The 20,257-nt window shown below is 34.5% G+C and overlaps 1 pseudogene; it reads right to left on the bottom strand.

The window, feature by feature from the left end:
- Nucleotides 1-13,975: 13,975 nt before the first annotated feature.
- LOC149557594 (GDT1-like protein 4) overlaps nucleotides 13,976-20,257 on the bottom strand; it is a 41,433-nt pseudogene continuing 35,151 nt past the window's right edge.

Genomic DNA, 20,257 nt, shown 5'->3' on the forward strand with positions numbered 1-20,257 from the left:
TCCCCCCCCCCCATGGTGCTTTATAAAAATAGTGCAAGTACAACTAACTCAAAAATAATGTTCACAAACCCAAAATGCAAAAGTGACACTTTAACTCAGTGCGTACACAAAAGTGCTTACAAATGATGTCTATAATGATCAAAAAAGGAAAAAAACTAACACAAAAGATAGGACAGCCCAAAACAAAAGAAACCATGCCAAGAAAATGATCCTCGAACTTGAAACAGCCAAGATATCCATCATAGAGCAAAAATGCCAAAAATATGATAGAAAGAGCATGGGCTAGAATCTAAGAAAAAAGACCACATTTTTGAAAAGGTGACAAAACTAGCTTTCTAAAAATATAATGTTTTCAAAAAATTGACATAGGATGCAGAAGATATGCATGTCAGAGTCAAAAATAGAACTTTGGACTTCAATAAAAAAATAGGGAACAAAACTGCATCAAAACCTAGAAATACCTATACTAATGTCTCCATCTCTGAACCATCTTTTCGGTGCTTCTTTCAAATTGGAAAAATACCTCCATATGCTCAAGTTATGGCCAAAAAATTGCAAGTAGGTCAAAAAGGACCTTGGAGAGTTGCCAGAGGATGATGCAAGATGACATCATGCTGATGTCAACTGAACATGGGCCTAAATTTGATAGCTCGGCGCCTACCGATGCAAAAAAAAAGGTTCCACATGGAAAAGGAGATGAAGTGGCAGGGGCCACGTGTCACACCCTAACAGTTACTAATGAGGCTGAAAATCCCCACTAGCACTGTATAACCGATTATTTACTGTTGTAGATGAAATGCCATGTGTTAGGAGATTAAATGACCATGTGGCACTAACTGGGCAAACAAGTGATGTAGGTGTTGATGGGCTAGTGGCAGACAAGCTGAAACAGTCAGCAGAGCAGAGGGAGAAGGCAGTGCTATCGGTGATAGGGGAGGCGTAGGCAGAGGTCAGGGCTAGGAGGAGTGCAAGTGGTGCAATCTATCATAGTAGGGTGTAGGTGGATCATAGGAAACCTCGTGGTGGCATGCTCTCCACAAATATTTTTAAAAAATGTTTTGTTCTACGTCTCTATAGTCCATATGGAGGGCCCGTAACTAAAAAAACATTTGCCTCCCAGAGCCCTATCTGCAAAATTGACAAATTTTATATGGATCCTAGCTGAAAAATGCCTTCTAAACCCAATGGCAGCATCTAATTGGGCCAAATGTGATTTGAAAAAATGCTCTTCTCCTAGATTGAAGAAAAATGTGCAAACAAAGTAGGGTTTGTATCTCTGAATTGTGACTTCAAAAAACCTTCAACAAAGCAGTAGCAGGGAGGCTCTAATACCATGTAGGAGTTGATAAAATCCAACTTTGTAGTCACCAAGATCACCTACATGCAAAATAACTTGTTGAAGGGAAACCAAGAAGGAAGAGGTAGAGCTTGGAAAAACCCTAAACGGACATGAGAGAGAAAATAATGCAAAACAATGAAATTGTATTTACAATAAGAATGTGTTGTGAGTTGTGAGATACAATGAGAGAGCCTAACTATAAATGCCTCATGTAAGCTTGTAGAACAAGTTGTAAAGTGGTAGAACATAAGGTTGACAACCAAGCACTCTTTCACAAAAAGGTGGAACATGCTAGAAGGGAAAAAACTCTCATGTTGTTGAAAACTCATCACTACATGCATTAAATACTAAATATTAAATAAATGTATTAGCCTAAGTAAGCTTAAGTAAATAGAATAAATAATTAATAATTAATTGATTGTTTACTCTAACATAGATGAGATGCAAGTATTAATCTATAAATGAGAAAGAACAATTCATCTATATGTATGCATATTAATCTATATGAAAGCAATATGGAAATGTAAGCTAAGAATGTGAGAATGCTTGAGTCAGCAATTTAGCATAAGTTTAATGGAAATCAATTGTTAACCTATGTGATGAGGAATTAAAGGCTTCTTAAATAGAATCCCAAAACTTGATCAATGGTTGAGACCAAATTGAATGAATGGTTTAGATTTGAAGAAGATTTAGTTAGAATGGAAAGTTTCCTTATGAAAAGGGAGTTAATTTATTTAATTCCTTTTCTGATTTTAGTCCACTCAAAGTTTCCATTTTTGAACTGAAGAGAAGATTTGGAGAATATATTTAATTTAACAAAATAGAATATGACCTCATAAATGGATATTCTAATCAATTGAATAATTAAATTCAACAATTAGAATGAGGATTAAATCACATATATTTAATTCTTCATGTATATTAGCTAAAGGGGTGAATTCAATTTAATTAAAGTACTAGGACTTATAACTAAACTAATTCAATTGAAAGGTTGATTTAGCCAATTCAATGAATATTTTTTAATTAATTAAAGTAAGTGGTTAATATAGATTAATGATTTTTTGCATTTGACACTTAGGTTGAGTAGAGATTATCATAATTAGAATTGTCTAGTAAAATAGGACTTAAAATTGATTAAATAGATGTAAATTGTTTTAACATGGCAATGTGCCAATTTTGGGGTATTACATTTGCCCCTCCATTGAATGAATGTGCAAGTAGTACATTGATTCAAAGAAGTTAGAACTATGAAGCATAGATCAAGGAATGAGATTGGTTCTGAAATTGATTATATAGAGACCAATTGATAAGCTTTTTAAGGTTATTTATAGAATGGAGTTTACCCTTAGGAAATCTAGATAGAAAACCTAAATACTAAAATTGATAAGCTTTTCAAGATTATTTCTAGAATGAAGCTTAACCTTAGGGAATCCAAATAGAACACCTAGATACCAAAATTGATAGAAGAAAGATTGTCAAACTTCACAAAATTGTTCCCAAAATGAGACTCAATTCTTAGGGGTCAAGGTTAGAATGTCATGATAACTATCCATTAGAAGATGACAAGATTAATCATGATTCATATAATTATCCCCAAAATGAGGCTTATTCCTAAAGAGTGAAGGTTAGACTATCTTGATACCTATCCATTGAATAATGATCGAAAGCATGAGCTTGGAATTATCTCGAGAATGAGGCTTAATTCTTAGCAAGAGTAGGATTATCTCCAAAATAAAGCTTAACTCTTAGCAAGAATTTGGAATTATCTCTAGAATGAACCTTAATCCCCTACAGTCCAAATAGAACACCTGAATACTAGTCCATGAAAGAGATAACAAGACCTATCATGAGTCATAGAGTCATCCCTAGAATGAGGCTTGATTCCCAGGAGTCAACTTAGACTATCTCGATACCTATCCATCAAATTATAACAAGAACTATTATAAGACTAATCAACAAATAAAAAGATGAGAAAATGAACTACAATGTTAGATAGAGGGGAAAAAGATGCCCCAAGTGATGAGATGGCCCTAGTAATTAGGACATGATGTTTAGATTAAGTTGAAACTAGTTTTGAAAGATTCAATGATATAATCATTCTACCGTATTTAGGAGCGCAATCAAAAGATGACATGGCAAAGTAGTCATGTAGAGTAGTATATTGAGAGATACTAAAGAAATCTAAGGTTTTGAAGAATATAGAAGATATTAGAAGACTTTGAAGAAAATTTGGAGTCAATTCAGAGTGATTTCGAGGTTCAAAAGACCAAGTTTGACCAAATTTGACTAGAGTTTATTGGAATTGACATTTTACAAAAAAATTGGAAAAAGTCAAGAAATGTGATTTGAAAGAATTTGCAAAGATTTGAAAAGTATTAGAAAAAGTAGACTGCACAAGCATTTAATCATGTCAGCCGTAAAATTTTAAAATGCAATTTTGAGTTGACTATGTGTACTAGATCTCGAATTTGATCCTAAAATGAGTTCAGAGCAGCCAAATTATCTAGCAGGTGATTTTCATGCCAATTGGAGCATTTTAAAAAAATAGGTCAAAACCTATATAAGGGCCCAAAGGGTCACCTTCAATTCATTTGTGCTTTTGTCTTGTGAAGAAGAGAGCTCTTAGGAGAAAGATGGTGGTTCTCATGCATACACATTAATTTGAGTGCTCCAGGTGACATAGTTGCCCAATAAACTACAAACCTCTAATGAGTCATCAATAATCTCGCTTTGCATTGAATTTTTTTATGTATTTTGAGTCATTTTAGCACTTTTTAGGGTTTTTTGCAATGTTGACATGTTAGCTCTCACATGAGGATTTTGTTCTTCACACGGCTCCAAATTACCTTTTGCACAAAGAAGTACCATCCTAGTACTTCACCTCACACTTTGGGTTTCTTCATGCAGAAGAGACCCAATTCTCACATGAGAAACCCTACATTTAGTTATTTTTATGCTGAGTGTTTTGAACTTTTTCGCATGAGAATGTGTTTCCTTGTGTGAAAAGGTGAAAACTTGCACAAGATGATAAAATCTCACATGAAAATCTGGTGTAATTTGCAAAAGTGAGTGTTTGAAATTTGATTTTTGGTTGATATTTTGCACTTTTATTCATCATTTTTTGCCTATATGAAACTAATTGTTTGCATTTTTTTTTCATGTTTGCAAGTTAGCTTTTCCAACATTGAGTTTAGCGTTAGAATTCTTTAGAATAACTGAGAGGGGGGGTGAATCAATTATTCAAGGTCCAAATGCCCTATTAATACCTTTTTACTTCTCTTAATGAATCCATACTTAAATCAATCATATAAGTAAGTTACAGTAAATCAGCATGCAAAGATAAAACACTCAAGATCAACACATGACACAATGATTTATGTGGAAACCCAATTTGGGAAAAACCACCAGTAACATGCTACTTGATTCTAACTCTTCTGAAGTGATGCCCTGTTAAAAGCCTGCCATGTTAAAGGCTTACAACACACTGTTAAATGTGACCTTGTTAGAGGATTTCACCAAACTGTTAGGAATGGGCCTGGTTAAAGGTCTTTAGAACATTCACTTGGAATGTCACCCTATTAAAGGATTTTTCTAATGGTTGTTAAACTAACCTAAGTCCATAGGATTTGGACTTACAGTTACAATTGCTAGAAAGTAACAATAATGATTTTTTGATCTGATATAACTTACAACATACTTTGCAAATTTTAGATCACACTTTCAGTTCAATCCTTATGCTTGGCTTTAATCTCTTTAGCTCTGACTTCTTGTCTTCCTCTCAAGCTTCGTCTCCTTGAGTCTTCTCACTCATTTTGCCAATGCAATCATCTTTGTGGTCATCTATACAAATAGAATTTTTGCGCTATCTTCTCCTAGGTGCATTCTTCAGCATTTCATGCTTTTATGCTTGACCACTATCTCTTTTCCTTCTATCCCCTCTCGCTCTCTCTTATTAACTTATGTCTTCTTATATAGAAGTTTGATTTGCCTTTACCGCTCAATTTTCCCTCTTCAATTTTAGGGTTTCAAAATTAATTAGGTAGGATACAATGTATCTACCCCATGATGCAGAGCCACACCTTGGAAAGCTTAGGAGGAATACTCACCTAACTGAGTTACTTCAAGGGGCACAACATCAATCAGCCGGATCGAACTTGAACCAAACTCAAGATTGGATTAATCAGAATATATAAATCTCCATAGTTTATCTTCACCCGTACACCAAGATCTTTAACCCGAAATGTCCTCAAAGAAAATATATTTGCACTTTTATAAGAGAGACCAAGATTGAGTTGCTGCCAAACTCCATAGTCGATTATCTATATCCTTTCTAAGGCAAAAACTAAAACTTTCTCTATTACCCAAATTTGAATACCTCTCTTACATAGCCAACCGACTTATTTAAAACTGACTCTTCTTTTCTAATAAAAGGATGAGAAATTTTTTTTCATCTTCTATCCAAGAAAAGGATAAGAATCTACAACTGCCTACTACCTATTATTGGAATCTGACAATCATGCAGTAGGCCACATTTTAAATATCCACATTTTTTTCGTCTTCTATCCAAGAAAAGGATAAGAATCGAAAACTGCCTACTACCTATTATTGGAATCTGACAATCATTATCTACGAATTAAAACTATTCTAATTTTAAAAACCTATACCTGGTCCTAGGTGGCTATATCTGGAGAGCTCATCGAACTGCTACTCTAGGTATGCCACCACATGTAATCCGTTTATTGAAAACATTAAATTTAAATATTGAAAACATAAAACATTTCTTATTTTATTTCTCGCTTTGCTACTGCAGCATACTCCCCTGTAGAATGAATCTCAAGTACTCTTGAGATGATGTGTTGTAGAAATGAATCTCATTCTTCTTTCAAACTTTCCAATTTCCTTGAACTAGGATGAGCATATCTACAAGAAAAACAAAAATAATATCCAACTTCTCCACCTTGTAGCTTTGATTCTTTAATGCTGTAAATGTCACAAAAAATTCTCCAACATGATTCACTATACATGAAATCTGCATCCCTGCATAAACATTATTAGAAGAAAACATATCATCAGCATTAAGATTATTTGAGTTTTCTTGTTGAATATGAGCTTCCTTATATACCGTGTAATGTGCATCATATCTATCTTCATCAATAGTAACCATAAACTTATCTACTTCTTGACTATCAACCAGTTTCACATCTTGAATCTTAAGAATCGTATTTATCTCTTCTTCCTTTATTAAACATTTGTCATCATCTTGATCTTTTGTAGTAATCTCACTTTCAAATATCTCTTTATTATTACAACTTTGCTCAAGAACAATAACAGTATTGCACTCTTTCCTTTCTTCTTCAAGCTGAGTTTCCGTACTACCACCATTCCTTTGCCATTCTCCCATGATGGCTGTAAACTCTTCCCATAAATCAGATTCTTCTTCAGAACTTGCTGCTACACAATCTTTATCTCCATCCTCATGCCATTGCTCTTGACATTTCACTACACCATGCATTTTGAAGGCTTCATTATTTTCCTCCAAACTCTCTTTCATAGGAGTACCTTTCAGCATTGTACTCATCTCTATTTTCAAAGGACACATTATTGTTCCAACCATAACTTTATCACACTCAAATCCCATAGGACTTTCATCTTTATTCTTCTCATCAACATTTACTTGCTGCATTGCTTCTTGCTGAAATTTATCTTCTTTCTGCTCTTCATGTTCTTTCCCTTCCAAAGGACAACTTATATCTATCATTGTTGAGATTTCTGTACCAACTTCACATACATCTGCACTCTTTATGGCTGCCTTCTTTGTAGTTTCATTTGCCTCTACCAAAACATCTTTCACTTCCTCTTTCACTTCATCATGCATTGGAAATGCTATCCTATCAAAAAGACCTATACTTCTTGATTCCTTCCATGTTGTATCATCCTTCAATGGAAATAAAAGCATCTTCTTCCCATTCTTGTTGACGGTATATGTGTTTTCTCTACAATCATATATGGTTGACCTGTCATATTGCCATGCTCTTCCCAAAATCAAGTGACAATCTTTTAAAGGCATAATATCACATTCAATGGTATCAAAATATGGTCCAATATTAAAAGAAACATATGACTTTTCAAAAACATCAATCCATTGTTCATCTCCTAACCCATATGCCCTGTAAGGTAAATCATGAGGTACTCTTGGAAGATTCAATTTCTCAACCATTTCTACTGAGATTATATTTTCAAAGGAACCATTGTCAACTATAACTTTGCATACCTTATTCTTGCACTTGCACTTTGTTTGGAATATAGAATGTCTTTGGCTATAGCTTTGTCTTTCTGCTTCTTCTTCTTCCATTATTCCTTAGCTAGGTTATTTTCTTCTTATCTAGTCTCTTGGACTTCTTCTCAGACTATTTCTCTCAATCTTTCACAATCACACAAACATATACACAACTACTTTTTCCCAAACCTTTTGCTGAGCTCTGATACCAAAAACGATGCAGAGCCACACCTTGGAAAGCTCAGGAGGAATACTCACTCAACTGAGTTACTTCAAGGGGCACGACATCAATCAGCCGGATCGAACTCAAACCAAACTCAAGATTGGATTAATCAGAATATATAAATCTCCATAGTTTATCTTCACCCACACACCAAGATCTTTAACCCAAAATGTCCTCAAAGAAAATATATTTGCACTTTTATAAGAGAGACCAAGATCGAATTACTGCCAAACTCCATAGTCGATTATCTATATCCTTTCTAAGGCAAAAACTAAAACTTTCTCTATTACCCAAATTCGAATACCTCTCTTACATAGCCAACCAGCTTATTTAAAAATGACTCTCCTTTTCTAATAAAAGGATGAGAAACATTTTTTCGTCTTCTATCCAAGAAAAGGATAAGAATCCGAAATTGCCTACTACCTATTATTGGAATCTGACAATCATGCAGTAGGCCACATTTTAAATATCCACATTTTTTTCGTCTTCTATCCAAGAAAAGGATAAGAATCCGAAACTGCCTACTACTTATTATTGGAATCTAACAATCATTATCTACGAATTAAAACTATTCTAATTTAAAAAACCTATACCTGGTCCTAGGTGGCTATATCTGGAGAGCTCATCGAACTGCTACTCTAGGTATGCCACCACATGTAGGATGTTTATTGAAAACATTAAATTTAAATATTGAAAACATAAAAAATTTCTTATTTTATTTCCTGCTCCGATACCTATGCTGCAGTAGTAGAGCGGGAAATAAAATAAGAAATGTTTTATGTTTTCAATATTTAAATTTAATGTTTTCAATAAACGTCTTACATGTGGTGGCATACCTAGAGTAGCAGTTCGATGAGCTCTCCAGATATAGCCACCTAGGACCAGGTATAGGTTTTTTAAATTAGAATAGTTTTAATTCATAGATAATGATTGTCAGATTCCAATAATAGGTAGTAGGCAGTTTCGGATTCTTATCCTTTTCTTGGATAGAAGACGAAAAAATGTTTCTCATCCTTTTATTAGAAAAGGAGAGTCAGTTTTAAATAAGCCGGTTGGCTGTGTAAGAGAGGTATTCAAATTTGGGTAATAGAGAAAGTTTCTGTTTTTGCCTTAGAAAGGATATAAATAATCAACTATGGAGTTTGGCAGCAATTCGATGTTGGTCTCTCTTATAAAAGTGCAAATATATTTTCTTTGAGGAGATTTCAGGTTAAAGATCTTGGTGTGCGGGTGAAGATAAACTATGGAGATTTATATATTCTGATTAATCCAATCTTGAGTTTGGTTCGAGTTTGATCCGGCTGATTGATGTTGTGCCCCTTGAAGTAACTCAGTTGAGTGAGTATTCCTCCTGAGCTTTCCAAGGTGTGGCTCTACATCACCCCATATCTTGTTTTCTTCTTGAAACTTCGCTAGTTGTATCTTAAAAATGTTCTACATGGTGTTCTGTGCCACCAACTCATCATTCTTATCTTCCTTTTAATTCATAGATTTCTATATAACAACCTTGTCGGCTTAGATCTGGCGAATCTTCAATTTCCTAAATAATGTAGCAACTCGGCATTATTGAGTTACTGGTGCTTGGCACCTCTATGTTACTCAGCACCTATACTAGCTCAGCACTTGAACTTGCTCGGCACTTGAACTTTCTCGGCACTTGAACTTACTCGGCACTTGAACTTACTCAGCACTTGAACTTACTCAACACTTGAACTTACTTGGCACCACTCAGCATCTAAAGTTTACTAGGCATTAACTAGAACTTGCTCGGCTCTTACTAGCTTGCCCAGCTCCTTCTCTCTAATGAACTTAGTTTGAGCTTTACAAAAGACTTAGTTGAAACCTTAAATCTTTGATATGTTTCAGTGTGCCCATTCTTTGTAGTATGTCATCAAATACATTCTTTCATCAATGGCTTAGCTGATCCTTGTACTTCATTTCAACATCATAACTTCAACCTTTCTCTAGGTATTTTAGTTACATCTTATTAATTGCCTCCACCTTGACAGTCAACTAATTGATAGTATTTGGATCACTAAAGCAATTGTCATCCCTACAAGTAGCAAGTTTGACATCAATGACAAAACAATGATTAAGGACATTCTTTACTAGTTCCATATTTTATTCCAGCAATCTCCCTCAACTTTTCTTATAATTATTTCAATCATTTCCAACATTTAGATCACATTATTTTCCTTACAAAGGCTCGATATGACAACTAGATAATGTCAACATGGCACACATCGATGCCCTTTATTGTTCATATCTTTATTTGACTCCCACATTTTTGGTGAATCATGGCCTATTGATAGCTTTGGTTGAGCATTTCCATTTGCAAATAAACACCTTCCACTTTCTCTAGGGAGAGATGACTATCACTCTAGAGGAAACTTATAGGATTTGACAAATCTTGTTCCATGGGCCATGGGTAGTATACAACATAGTGCCATAAATAGGCACAATAGTGCAGAAGACCATATTCTAGGAGGAGCTCATCATGGGAAAAGCCATTACATGGGATGAGCTAGTTCATACATATGGACCCACTCACAAGATAGCATAGTATTTGGCATATTCATCAACTACCTTCTAATGCCTGACAAAGGCCAGCACAGACCTGAGTGTGGGTGGGGTAGGATGTTGCAACAGATGCTAGATGAGCTAGTGCACTATGAATGGGGTCATTGCACTATGGAATGGATGCTTTACAATCAGAGGGAACCTTTGGGAAGAAAAATTCTCCTACTCCAACTTTATCTTTGCAGAGATTTAAAAGTTACAAATTAAATGGCTTGGATAAGAAACAATTTCTTGATACAACATGGAACAAATGGACATTTATGTATAGGGCACCATCAATTATGTGAGTGATGCAGATGTAGCTAAATTTTTTGGTGTCAAAGCCACCAATTAATATAAGGTTTCTAATCTCCACGAGGTTGACATTGTGATTGTAAGGGTTGTGGAGAGGGCACTTCTTCATTGTTTGCTTCATCACTGATTAACTTATACCATAGACCAATGGTTTTCATCTTTGCTATAGGCTCCTACCCCCTATGTGAGTGCTTATGTAGAAGCCAAAGCAGAAAAAATAAGTAAAAGTGTGTTGAATAAGGTTTCTAATCTTGACTTGGTCAACATTGTTGATTTAAGGGCTATGGACTAGGCAATTCTTCAATGTCCAATTATGGGTAGCATTGCATCCTGTTTAACTGTTACATGTACAGCCCTATGAGGAAATAAGTTGTTGGCTACTTCTTCTAGCCATGCACTTTCTTCTTTGCAAGTTTTTCTTAAATACAAATCTACATCCATCCCTAGTTTCAAGTGATTTGGTAATGCATCTATTTGCTGTAAAAAGCAATGCCCATTTCTTGTTTTAGTTTCTAATAGGTCATGCTCAACTCTATCATTTGGAGAGAAGGTTTTCATCATGGTAGTAGTGCATAAAACATCTCAAGGTAAAACTGAATGAGTACAAGAATATGGTTGACTTACCTCAGAAAAGCTTCACCCTTAAAGAAATTTAATAACATGTGAACTAGAAATACAGAAGTTGTGGGATGAAAAATAGATATTAAATAGTGTAAGAAAACTTGGAAACTATGCACATCAAGTAATATGAAAGGTAAACTTGACAACTATGCACAGCAAGTTATATGAAAGCTAAATTAGAAAACTCGGTAACTATGCACAACATGTTATATGAAAGGTAAATATGCATAGCCTGATGATTAGTAATCATCCATATCAAAGCTCGATACTTAAAATATCGGCAGTCATACTAAACCTGATCCCTGATTAGTATGTTGAACTATAGTAGATGTATTCAGCTCAATATGAATTAATAGATAATACAATAGAGATTCTCAATAGAATTGTATGCATATCTATATGTATGTATACCAATTATATATCTAATCGGATATATTTCAAGATTTTAGTTAATACATAGGTCAGGATGAGTTCAATTGATCATTGGACAATTGAGGAATCAATAGTCTAGAATTGGATGGATTGAGAAGAATGATAAAACTAGTCAGCCAACTTATCAAGATGATATACATAATTAATATGATAATAATGGAAATATTGTGTAAGGAGAAAAGACAATCAATATCTATGATTTGTTTATAACAAACAACAATAGTTCATATATTAAGGAAAGCATCCATGATTGTTACTGAAGGAAATATAATTAGTTGACCAAATTAGGAATTTTGATTAAGTTACATGAAGAACTATAATTTCTTGCATGAGACAAAATGGTTTGATGTGACTTCTACCATCATGCCTCCTCAAAACATATTAAAGAAAACTAAATTACTTCTCAAAGGATAGAAATCACATATATTCATATTTACACACCATAATCAAGCCCCTAAGGAGCCTTGTCACAGCCAAGAAGGGTCATATTGATCCACAATTATCAGGATAAAGAAATGCATGTGAATCTAGAATCAAACAGAGATAGTGTCACAACAAGATCATCACATAAACAAGATGGAAAATAATCAGACATGGTGATAATCATATTTGCAGACTCATAAAGAGATTTCTATAAATAGTGATTGCATCAATAACTCATAAATTCTCAAGTTATAACAAACTTCTCTTCAGATCAGCCATCATATTAGGATTACGGTTTGGATCAAAAGTTGTACTCATCCAATCCATATAGGATTGATTTACAAACATATCCAAATATCTATCTTACAAAATCAAATATTGCATTTGCAACTCATTCAATCTATAAGAGATGAATCAAAAGCATATCAAACTTCTTACCACCCTAAATTTGATTATGTTATTCTAAGAGCATTATTGATATTATTGAAATTGACATAACAGATATAATTTTTTATATAAATTTATCTCCATTATTTGAAGTAGTCCAGATATGAGGTTTATATATCTAATATTTGTTTGATCTAGATAACATCCACCAATAGTAAATAGTTAGCCTCTCATGTGGGAGTCTTGGTTTTGAGTCTCCTTGAACTTAACCCATAATAAGAATTAATTTCAACAGATAATAAAATAATGAATAAACTAGACTTCATCCCAAATTGGTCATATTATGACAAGTGAGGATATAAGACAAGTGTTGAAGTTCTTCAATTGTTTTACCTACCTACCTGTCTACCTAAAGTATAAAATAATTGAAAGGATGCATAGTTATGGCTACAGCAAGTTGGCAAGAAAGAAAGTGTATTAATATTTAATGATGTTGAAATTCTTCTTACAAAGGACATGAAGAGGAAGAATCATGAAACTTCATTGGGAGACACTTTAATAAACAACAAAGGGGTCAGATCACAAGGAGGTAATCATACCAAGGAGGAATGTTCAAATGACTGTTGGACTTCACATTCAATAATAGCCATATTATCTATCATTTTGAATCCATTTATAGAGTGTCACAATGTCCATATAAAGTGTCACAATGTATACATAGAATGTCATAATCTCTCTAACCTTACTTGTTTCTGAGCATTTCTTTTTAGCACTATGGACTGTAGAAGCTTCCCATGCTATTCACACTATAAAACTTACAAAATATAATGTTCAATCATAACTAAAAGTATTAAGTACTCACTTTTTCAATTCATAGGCCTTATCCACTAGAAAGTTCTGGTCATGTTCTCCCCACACAATCAAAATGTCCTACAAAACACCCAATCATCAATCCTTGAATACAACTTTGGATAAAAGGCATTTAGGTAGGAGAAAAAAAGACCATGAAAATTAAAACATCATGCATAAGAAACAAGTAAGTAGGAAATGCCTTCTCAAGAACAAGAAGATTTGGGGCAATTTCAATATATTGTTGAGCTCATTTTTCAATTATTTACAAATTATTGTAACTCTATTAATCCAATAGCAATACAATAAAAAAAAATAGTGGCATCACAATTTAGCAGACAAGTAGGGGATTTTCACATTATATTATTGAATTTTTTTGTCACTTTTTTTTGTACTGCTCATGAGTCATAACACGGGGACATGTAGCTAGTAGTATTTGACCAATTCTTGATAGTTTTCTTCTAGTCAATGTGTATTTACAAAACTCAGACAAAAGAATTAAAAATCTTTATGTAAGGTAAAATGTTTAGTTACCTTACACGAGACTAATTTATATGGGAGGGTAAAAGTAAGAACTCAATGAAAATAAAAGAAAGAGTAATCCTCCTACAATAGCAACTGTACCTTGTGAAATTTTGGATGCCAAAAAACTTCCCCTAATGATAGCAAGGCTAGTGCATATTGTGTGTCCTAGTGTTGTGCCAATAGCAACTCCAAGTGCATTCTTATAAATAGCGAACTAAAAGTATAAAAGGAAATTCCACAATAAGTCCAAAGTGTCCAATTCAACTTGGAATTATCCTCATGCATAAAAGTGCTAGTTCTTACAAATATGACAAGATAACAAAAAATTTATGGATCACATGGTTCTTATTTTGTAAGGACACAAAAGCTCCTAATGTAAAAATGATGCCACAATATTCACCTAAGGATCATAAAGCAACTATAAATATAACCCAGGCCTCCAAATGCTTTTGATAAGAAAATTAGGTTTTATAGGGATCATAAAACCCAAGAGTTAAAACACATCATAAGGTTGATAATAAGTAGTAAGAGCACAACCAATAAAAGAAGGCCAACCAAAGGGCCAGTTCAATAGCTAGACAAAAAGCCAAATATTGATAATAAGTAGATAAAGCCTAGCCAAAAAACAAAGACCAATCTAAAGACCAATACAATAGACTAAAAAATCAACTAGACAAAAAAAACTATAGTAATCTTTCATTCCAAAAGACAAGAAAAGAAAAACCATTGTTATTCCTTTATCTTTCTCTCCAACTCCTACATCATTTCAGTTGCTTCATAGGATTTGTTAATCTTGTCTTCCACCTAGTCCTACTTCTTCTAACTTTCCTACTCCATGTTGTTGAAGGTAATGTATGTAGTCACTTCCTCTTCCATCCTATCTCTTTCTCTATCCTTCCCCTCATTTTCATCTAGAAGACCCCTTTTTTTCAGCATTCTAGTAAGGGATGAGATATTATCATTGATAGAGGTCAAAATGGCAAGCAACTGATTTGCTAGATTATGGTTGTAATTTTCCAAATTGTGGATTCTCTTCTCAAATAAATTAAGTTGATCCCCCTGATCATTGAAATTCTCACAATCTGGCATCTTCCTCTTCTATTCTAGCTAGCCTATTTTTCTCTGAACTCCTCCAACTCATGGTAAAACCATTTGATTGACCTAAAATTGTCAATCATGCTTTTCCTAGCATTATTAAGAAAATTTATCCCAGTCTCCCTTGCATTATCCATTATGGCCACCATTTCTAGATCAATGAGATCCTCTAACTAGAGACGACCCTATTTTTCTTCTCAAATTTGTGGTTTCATTGCCTCTCTTACAATACCCATTTTGGAAGTTCTTACATTAAAGTTTCTCTAGTCCAAGTGCATATCCTTAATGACCACCTCTCCTCCCTCACCACTTTTCTTCTCCATATCTAGTTCCTAAGGATGAATAGGGGAAAGAGGAATAGTAGGAAGCTCTAGCCTAGAATCCACAATCCCCTTAACATCCTTCTCTTTTGACCTCCTCTATTTCTTAGCTACTAGCTCCATTGATTTAGTTGTCACCTCCTCTACACCCTCTTCATCAATTTTCATATCATCCCCTCCCACATTATACTCTTCATCTACCTATCCAAATGATTTCAACCCATGGCATCTAGGGCTCTTCCTACCTAAGGTTTTTATTGATGAAGGCAACTTCTTGTCTGAATCCTTGGCTTTTTTTGCAGGTGTAATGTTCTCTTGACCCTTTGAACTAATACTTTGGACATCCTCTAAATCAAATAAGAAACTAGAGCTTCATGTATCTATAGAAGCATCTACACCCTACAAGGGGGTTTTTCTTATGGTCTAAGCCTTGAAATGCTCATAAATTAGAAGTAATAACCCCTCATGTAGGGATAGATTCATTGAGGGTTTCTTATTATGCATAGAAATACTCTTACACATTGAAGTATATAAATAAAAAGGGAACAAAATCTTGACACCATAGCAAAAGTGATTGAGTAAAATGAAGTGATGTGTTCTTACCCTATCAAATCTAGTGTCCAAAGAAATATACTCTATAATGGCTCGTAAGACATACCTCCATAGCTTCTTGATAGAATCCATTTCACAGTAAGCTTCACACTTTACCAGTTCATTTCTCTCCTCCACATTCTTTGCAAATTCCTTCATAGCATTCACTGACATCTTCTTGTCCCTAAAAAACTTCATCACCTCTGCTAGAATTTTAGTTACTAAAGAAATAATTTCCTTAATGACTTGAAACAAAACCCCATCCACTTTCACCCTTCTGTCCATCCATGAATCCACCATACTGTTAGTGACTGCAGGGTCAAAACCATGAAGTTTTGAAATGTAGTTGGCTATACCACACTTCTCCATCTTTTGTCAAACTTTCATCCTGTGCTTCCATTTTTCTGCTTCACCAATAGGTTCCTTCCTAATAATTTCCCCCACCATCTCTAAGTTCTCAACACTCACAATTCTCATAAGCCCCAACTTCTGATAACCCTTCTCCAACCTCTAGAAACCCTAATGGCCACCTCTATGATAATCACCATAATTTCTATCTTTACCCCCAAAATAGTAAAGAAAGAGAGAAATTAACCCAAGAAATGTGTCAAGGTGACACCGATAACCTCATCTAACTACATTTTTCATAAAAACCATTAATATAATACTTAAATCCCAAATCTCATTAAATACCATTATGACAATTAGATATCCATTGTACCACCCTAGATTTTGTCTAGTTCAATTAGGCTTTCTGCCTCTTCTAGAATATTTTTGCCAAAATTCCAAATTATCCCCTTATCTTGCCTGACTGCTTTGTTGGAAAATTAGTCTACCACAAAGTTTGCCTCCCTATATTCATGAGTGATGTGGACACTTTTAAAATTATCAAGAAGGGAGTAGGTCTTATCAATAATATTTTCTATTGACCATGATGGTTGAGTCATCCCTTTAATACACCTTATGATATTATATGAATCCCCCTCCAACCATAATTTTTTAACTCCCATGTCCAAAGCTAATTTCATCATGTGGCATGCAGCACTAGCTTCTACATAATGGTTTGTCTAATATCCCAATGGATGAGAAAAAGTTGCCTCCCCTCCACTATATTTATTTCTACTAATACCTCCACAACCCAAAGGTCTAGGGTTTCCTTTGGCTACACCATCAAAATTTTCTTTAGCCATCGCTTCGAAGGTAGTAGCCATTTCACCTCCTATCTTTTAGCCCTCATATCCTTGTCTTTCTCCTTCTTCGTACCACCAGTTTCAAAATCTCCTCGTTTCTTACTTGATAATTTTTCTTCATGCTTCTATATATCTTGTTCATTAGAACAAAAGCAGGTTCCTCTCTTTCTCTAAAGATTCAATTGTTTCTTTCCTCCCATACTCCCCAAAAGAAATGAGGCAAATTCTAGGTACTTAAATCCTATAAATGAGTTCCTTTATAGAAACTATTCCATTGGAAAAAGAAAGCCAGTACATTTCTTGGCTTGCACCAACTTACCCTAAGATTCTTAGTTAAATTGTCTCAAACCTCCCTAGAATAAAAATAATGGATAGACAAATGATTTGTTGTTTCCATCTAATTTTTACATAGAATGCATCTATTAGGCATATAATTCCCTCTTTTAATTAAATTATCTTGGGTAACAATTTTTTCTAGTAAAGCCAACTAGACAAAGATATTGATCTTTTGGGTAAGATCAGGTATCCAAGCTTTAGCCTAGGGGATCTTCTCATTCAAGCTCCAAAGATAGTTATATCTTGATGCAACTAGCTAACAACCATTTGGTTTGTCTCCCCAAATAACCTCATCCCTCTTCTTGTTAAGAATCAAAGAGCTCAGCATTATCATAATTGGCTTGAGGTCATCTGAAATGAGAGACAAGTCTCTCCAACCCTGGTCAGTTCTATAATCAGAAACTTCCAAACCAAATTTCCTAATACAAACATTTGACTAGTTTTCAAAGATAGGATTATTTATAAGGGGGCCTTGAGTCAACCAATTATCATGCCAAAAAAAAATTTCCTCACAATTACCCACTTTCCACTTAATCTTAGCTTTGGCCAGATCCCTCGCCTTAAGGATTCCATTCCAAATAATCGATTCATTCAGGATGTCTTCATTATTGAGCAAGAATTGAATAGTAGGTCTTCTAATATACTTATTAACAAAAATATCTCTCCATTCCCCTATGCTACTAAAAATGTGCCATATCTATTTAGCTAGTAGAGCCTTATTAAGGTGCTTTAATTTCCTAATTCCCAGGCCCCTATAGCACTTTGGAAGATAGACATTATCCCAAGCCACAAGGGGATATCTATTTTAACCCTCAAGGCCATACCAGAAAAAATATATCTAGATCCTTTCCATTTTTCCAGAAAAATTAACTGGTATCCCAAAAAGACTCAGGGCATACATCAGGAGATTCTAAAGAGTGGATTTTACCAAAAGACATTTTTCTGCTTGAGTAAGAGAAGCCCCTTTCCACCCCACCAACTTCTTCCTAAACCTTCCAATGATCCCATTCCAGAAATAATCAGGGGGCTTTGAACCCATAGGGAGATTAAGATACGTGAAAGGGAGCTTTCCCACTACACACCCAAGAATTATCACTATTTTCCTTTGTCTTTCCTTTGGAGTATTAATGAAGAAGACAAAGCTTTTCTCCAAATTAATAAGATGTCCTAATCCTCTAATATACAAATCTAGAATTTCCTTCATCACTTTAGCCTCCTTAATAGAAGCCTCCCCTCCCATAATAGTATTATCCACAAAATACTAATGGAAAAAAGAGGCACTCCTCAAAGATGGTTTGATCCCTGTCACTCTCCCTTCTTATTTTCTCCTCTCAATCAATCATCCAATACATTCAGCCATGATAATGAAAAAAAAAGGAGAAATAGGATCCCCCTGTCTTAACCCTCTTGAAGGTTTAAAAAAATATGAGGGAGCCCCATTTACCAAGATTGCAAGGGAAGAAGTAGAAATAAGATGAGAAATAAGCTTACAAACTTTTTGATCAAATCCAAAAGCTTGAAGCACCAAATTGAGGAAAGTCCAGTCCACCCAATAATAGGCTTTGGAAAGATCTAGCTTAAGAAGCATACCTTCTCTTTTTCCTACCTCCATGAAATGAATCACTTCATGAACCATCATGATAGGATCTTATATCTGTCTTCTAGGGACAAAGCTTGTTTGTTACTGTGATATAATCAAAGGGATAATTTTGAGGATTCTTGACGTTAACAACTTTGAGATAATCTTGTAAAAAGTGTTTCAAAGACTAATAGGTCTAAATTTATCCAAAGAAACTACCCTAGGGACTTTAGGGATGAAGACCAGGAAAGTAGAATTTATCTCCTTAAGAATACTTCTTGGTCCAAAACATTCTTGGACAGCCTTCACCACATCTTCCATAACCACCTCCCAATAAATTTGAAAAAAGAAATTTGAAAAACCATTAGGTCTAGGGTATTTGTCAATAGGAAAAGAGAAAAAAGCTTCTTTAACTTGCTATGCTTTTAGGATCACTCTCAACATCTTGTTATGATGGGGTTGAATAATCTGTGGGAGATAAGAGATCATTTCATTCTGATCCACCTTCGATAGCAAAGCATCCTAGGATAGAAGAGATGAGAAATAAGAAACAACCTCAACATGAATATCATTCTCTCTTGTCAAAAGATCCTACCCTTTTCAAACCTAATAGTCTATTATTTTCTCTATGCATAAGAGTAGAGATATGAAAAAACCTAATATTTTGATCACCCTCTTTAAGCCAATTTATTCTAGATCTTTGCTTCTAGAACTTCTCCTCTTTGCTAATAATATTATGCAAATCTATCAAAATGGACATCTCAACATTACAATTCAAATCATTATACCCTTCTTGTTGAATGTTGTCCTAGATAGAAGTGAGCTTGATAGAAAACTCCTCTTCATCCTAAAAGATATGGCCAAAATTAGTCTTATTCCATACTTTAATTAGTCACTTCACATTACTCAACTTCTTGAAAACTTTAAACATAGTTATTCCTTCCACTTCCATTCCCCACTAATAGTATATCCTATGCAATAAATCTAAATGGGAGGTCCACATCTATTCAAATTGAAAAGAGAAGTTCCTCCTAGGTTCAAGAGAGACAATCGAGAGTGATATAGGGGAGTGATCTAAACCAACTCTTAGGAGCATGGACAACCTACAAGAGAAAGAATTCAGTCAGTCCAAAGAAATAAGAGCTCTATCCAATCAAACTTGGATAAAATCACTTCCAACTCTTTTGTTGGACCAA

This window comes from Cupressus sempervirens, chromosome 5 (assembly GCF_028749045.1).
Source record: "Cupressus sempervirens isolate cs-2001-9-10 chromosome 5, ASM2874904v1, whole genome shotgun sequence".
Classification (NCBI taxonomy): domain Eukaryota; kingdom Viridiplantae; phylum Streptophyta; class Pinopsida; order Cupressales; family Cupressaceae; genus Cupressus; species Cupressus sempervirens.